Here is a 6,026-nt window from a genome sequence, read left to right on the forward strand (position 1 = left end):
TGTCCTTAAATGTTTCATTAGGTTTGACGTGTTTCCCCCTTCACACGCAATTGTTGTAAAACATTTGTTGCACATCGCGGTGTCCGAATGCTTTCTTGTGAAATACAGCCACACTTTACAACGTTTAGCTTTAGGGATTTTAATTTAATTACGTTTAATGTAGCGCTAACGAGCAAGTGTCATTCTGCATTCAGCGCTCCTCGGATCACTGCTGAGTGCCAAACTGCCTCTGGAAGCAACGGCAGCAGAAGAACTGTTTGTCAGGAGTTCCATGAAATTGGTTTCCATGGCCGAGCAGCTGCATTAGCCTAAGATCTTTGAGCGCAATGCCAGGCATTGGCTGGAGTGGTGTTATGCTAGCCATCAGTTGACCTGTGAGCAGTGGAAATGCAATCTCTGGAGTGATGAATCACGCTTCACCATCTGGCAGTCCAACGGAGGAATCTGGGTTTGGCGGATGCCAGGAGAACGCTACCTGCACGAATGCATAGACCAACTGTAAAAGAGGAGGAATAATGGTCTCAGGGCTCGGCCCCTTAGTGCCACTGAAGGGAAATCTTAATGCTACAGCCTACAATGACATTCTAGGTGATTTTGCACTTCCAAATTTGTAGCAACAGTCTGGGGAAGACCCTTTCCTGTTTCAGCATGACAATCCGTGCACAAAGTGAGGTCCATACAGAAATAGTTTGTCAAACAACTTGACTGGCCTGCACAGAGCCCTGAACTCAACCCCATCCCACCTTTAGGATGAATGGAAAAACCGACTGTGAGCCAGGAGTGATCGCCCAACAGTACCCGACCTCACTAATGCTCTTGTGGCTGAAATCCCCTCAACAATGTTCCAACATCTAGTGGAAAGCCTTCCCAGAAGAGTGGAGGCTGTTATTGCATCAAAGGGGGGACCAACTCCATATTAATGCCCATGATTTTGGAATGAGATGTTTGACGAGCAGGTGTCCACATACTTTTGGCCATGTAGTGTATGTACTTTGACCCCGTCCAGTATTTTTGGAAGATGTCCAGTAATTTTAAGTACTGTAAACTGTTGAATGTTGTTAAAAATGTGTACAATTTGCCCTCACCCCCCCCCATCGTCTAATTGCCAGCACTCCCTCTAGGTTGACATTTCGCAACCCCCCCCCCACGAGGGGTCCAGTATTTTCATATATCAAAAGTGGCAACTAGGTGCAGGGGGCATGACTCCTGCATGTAACTGCCTGGCAACCAACTTTTGGACAAACTAGTCAGGACACTTCAGATAACAGACAGCTATAAAATGAGGTTCATTTAGGCAGGTTAATTTGGAAATTCTTAAAACTTTAGATAAAATGGACTTTACTTCTTTTGCAAGTGGTTCATGAGAGATGCCCTGAGATTATACAATCACTTCTAGAAAGTGAGAGGTGTGAGAAAGTGAAGGTATCATATAATTACAATTATACAATTATGTATTATGTACTAATAGCTGGAGTGAAAACTGATCTTATTTTATAACCCCCAACACACAACAATACCTATGAAGTTACATATTTTGTTATTTAAGAAAACTGCACTTAACATCTGGGTGAGTTTAATGGAGGGCGGGGCGGAGAGTGGAGCAGCTCCATGACCTCTCTCCGATGAGCTCTGCTCCGGCTCCAGCACTGCCAGCTCCAGCTCCGCTCCAGCTCCGGAGCACAACTAACAAAAACTGTCCAGCTCTGGTCCGGCTCCGGGCTCTGGAGCTGGTGCACGGCCAACCCTAAACCAGACGCAACTTTGCTGTTGCCGGACAGAACACTGTAGATTCCAAACATCAGGTGTAGGATACAAGTGCCGCGTAGGCCCATAGGCTTAACCACACCGTGTGTGCCGGGGTTTCTGGGGACATGTGCAACAATAAAATATTTGCTATTTATTATTATTGTTATTATTGTAATCATCATCAAGATATGTGCTAGTAGATATGTATTTTAAATGTCACAACTTGACTCCCTTAACTTATTACAGCTGTTACAGCTGAAACAAAATACACGATTCACGATTAATCATCCAGTAACAGCAGCTACAATATAGCAGGCTTAATTTAACTGAAGTGTGCACATTTCAGTCATGGCGTTTATGGATGCATTTATAAACCAGTCCTAAATATTTTAGAGGGAAACCCAGATCTGCTATATTTATTTATTTATTCATTCATTCATTTAACTTGTAAATGGGCACACGTTAACTAAATCGTGTTCGCCTTCATACTGATTGTCTTGGCGGGGCTGTTATACATCAGACTGCAGATATTTATTTTGTTGAGGAAAAAGGACTGAAAAGGGATTTTACTTAATTTTACTCATGCATATTTTTATGTTGAGAAAAGATTTTATCATTATAATTGTTTTGAATGTTCTACCTCAGATTTGTGAAATGATCTACTGGCAAGTGTTTGTTTTAAAGAATAAAGAATAGTTTAAAACCACAATTTCTTCAACTTTCACTCAGGAGCAAAATTCTGCCTTTAAACTTGAAAGAAATAATGATTTGACATTTATCGTGATAATTATTGATATTGACTGATATGATTTTTTTTATTGTGATAACATTTTTGGCCATATCGCCCAGCCCTAATTAAGGGCCCTCGAAAATAATATGATATCGTTGATCAAAAACGCAAGAATGTTTCGGGTCCTGTGTGTGTCATTCCAGCAGAAGATCTACTTCACATTACTTGGCACTGCGCATGTTCTGTGAGCCGAGAGAGAGAGCGCACCAGTTACAGGGCTGGTCATTGTTGGCATCAGGTGGTAGCTAATTCACTAAGGCAAGACTTGAGTTGAAGGGCGGCTATGGATATAAGAAGCTTTTCCGAAAATAAAAAGGATCCTGAAGGCAAGGAGGAGCAAGCGAGGCTCAAGGTGGTGGAGCACGAGGACGAGTTATCTCCTGTAGCAGTAGCAGCAGATGAGTCAGGACGTGAGAGTGCCACTGCCTCATCCAACGTTACAAGCTCAGGTTGGTGAAGAAGAGGGCTCTTTAGCTAGCTAGTCTCGCTCAGTGGTTCTCAGATGTTTTTGTCACAAGGCACACCATTTATGAAAACAAGTATTTCCAAGGTACACATTTACATATGATTATAGCTATGTAAATCATCATCAATAAGACTAATTCCAAGGTACACCTGGTCAGCTCCCAAGGCACACCAGTGTGCGACGTCACACAATGTGAGAACCACTGGTCTAGCTAGCCTGCACTCACTGTGATATAGGAACATGGGCTAAGCATAGAAAGAAAGTGGGATGACCTTACTTTGCCTTTCTAGACTCCAATAGATAAGTCTTCAAGCCATAATTCGTTTCCCCTGTATGACTCATATGCATCTCTGCAACTGATTTGGCGATAGAAACACTCATTTTGTTTATTTTGATTTCATGTTGTGAAAGCCAGCCTACACACCTGACTGGAACCTTTTGGTAAAGCACAGTATCTCACATCTTGTATCCATTTTACTCTAGTGCATTTTGGGTCCTCTCAGACAGAGGCGCTGCTCTAAGGTAGCTTGCTGCTGGAAAACTGGCGCATTCTGCTTCACTCAGCACTGCCAGTGGTAGTGAGACTGTCTATGCCAGCTAATGATGCTGAATGTGGTGAGGTAGCCAGCTAGCTAGCCAGTTTGTTTCTAAGTATCAACATTAAACCAGCAGAGAGACATAAGGTAGACATTAGGTAGTTTTTTCCACACAGTGTGAGCGCTTGTAGCTAAGCTAGATATTTATGATTTAATTAAAATATTCCAAGAACAATAATCAGAAGTACAATTTCTGATTGACAATGTATATGTCTAGCTAGCTAGCTAATGTTACTGCTGGCTGGAGATTTTTTCAGATCAGTTTTTCTTTCCTTTTTTGTCCAAAATCTTAGTTCATCTTTTTTATTAATACTCATTAAAAAGTGCACCAGATCAATACATTTAGCTGTTCAAAATCATTTTTTTTCTTACAGGGGAACAATGCCCCCGGACCCCCCAATTTTGGGTTTGGACTCCGGACTAAGCCCCAAATGTATTGTAATCCTTGCAACACCTCTGCTATTATGGATACCATTATAGATTAAACTCAATCTGTATTTATGAGAAACAGCCGTATCTCCAATAACATAAAACTGGTCTTGGATCGAATTGATTACTCAGAATACATCTCTGATGCACATTTTATTCTTTTCCTGGATTTTCATAAGGCCTTAGATACAGTAGAACATACACCGATCAGCCATAACATTATGACCACCTGCCTAATATTGTGTAGGTCCCCCTTTTGCTGCCAAAACAACCCTGACCCGTCGAGGCATGGACTCCACTAGACCTCTGAAGGTGTGCTGTAGTATCTGGCACAAAGACGTTAGCAGCAGATCCTTTCAGTCCTGTAAGTTGCGAGTTGGGGCCTCTATGGATCGGACTTGTTTGGCCAGCACATCCCACAGATGCTCGAATGGATTGAGATCTGGGGAATTTGGAGGCCAAGTCAACACCTTGAACTCATGAGTCATCAGACCAGGCCACCTTCTTCCATTGCTCCGTGGTCCAGTTCTGATGCTCACGTGCCAATTGTAGGTGCTTTCGGCAGTGGACAGGGGTCAGCATGGGCTACGCAGCCCCATACGCAACAAACTGCGACGCACTGTGTGTTCTGACACCTTTCTATCAGAACCAGCATGAACTTTTTCAGCAATTTGAGCTACAGTAGCTTGTCTGTTGGATCGGACCACACGGGCCAGCCTTCGCTCCCCACGTGCATCAATGAGCCTTGGCCGCCCATGACCCTGTCGCCGGTTCACCGCTTTTCCTTCCTTGGACCACTTTTGATAGGTACTGACCACTGCAGACCAGGAACACCCAACAAGAGCTGCAGTTTTGGAGATGCTCTGACCCAGTCGTCTAGCCATCACAAAGTCGCTCAGATCCTTACGCTGCCCATTTTTCCTGCTTCTAACACATCAACTTTGAGGACAAAATGTTCACTTGCTGCCTAATATATCCCACCCCCAGGTGCCATGATATCGAGATTATCAGTGTTATTCACTTCACCTGTCAGTGCTCATAATGTTATGGCTGATCAGTGTATATGTATATGTATCTCACCAAAATCTTCAAGGCACACTCTGGCCTGCAGCCTGACAACTACTCTTTTCAGTAACTTTTGAGACATGAGTCTCTTTTGAGTCTCTGGGTTGCGACTGGAACTCAGACAGACTGTCCCCAACAACTGCATCGCCTGGGCCTCCAGTACTCTCACTGAGCTCAGCCTTACATCGACCATGCTGAACAACAACATGAAGACAGGAAGAGCCCCTGGCCTGCGCTGGTTGTGTGTGTGCCCTGCCTGTTGTTCTTTTCCTTGTGAACTCATTTACACTGACTGTGCAGACCCTGATTGCCATACCTGTCTACATGACATTATGCTCCAGGTCTCTGACCATCAACAGCAAGACTCTTCCTTTCTTATTGGACACTGGCGCCTCCCTCTCTGTCCTGCATCGCTCTGCCTCACACCTTCCACAGACACCATCCGCACTGTGGGTGCATCAGGCAATCCCATGATTTAGAAACTCACTGAGCCCCTTCTTGTTCTGTGGAACACTTTGCAGACCACACATTTTATTTATTCCTCCTCCTGCCCTGTAAACATTATGGGAAGGGACCTGTTGTCCAAAACTAATTACGAAGTTCGCTGCACTCCCCAGGGTTTTTCAATTCACTCCCTCATTTGTTTTTCCCCAATTTCCTGCTGCCCCAGCCCCAGACTGGCTCTCTCAAATCCACTCTTATTTGTGGGCCCAGAGTAAGACCAACACAGGCTGCTTACAAGGTGCAGTCCCTGTTGTCATTCACCCTAAATCCACTCACAGGCCTTGCAAGGCCCAATACCCCCTCAGCAAGGCCGCTGAAGATGGCATCACTCCAGTTTTTCCCCTTGCAGCACACCGATTTTGCCTGTCAGAGGCCCCTGCCATCTTTTCCCATGAAATGTCTTGCAAACCGGAGGCCTTTGTCCCTCCAC

Source organism: Amia ocellicauda, chromosome 7 (assembly GCF_036373705.1).
Source record: "Amia ocellicauda isolate fAmiCal2 chromosome 7, fAmiCal2.hap1, whole genome shotgun sequence".
Lineage (NCBI taxonomy): Eukaryota > Metazoa > Chordata > Actinopteri > Amiiformes > Amiidae > Amia > Amia ocellicauda.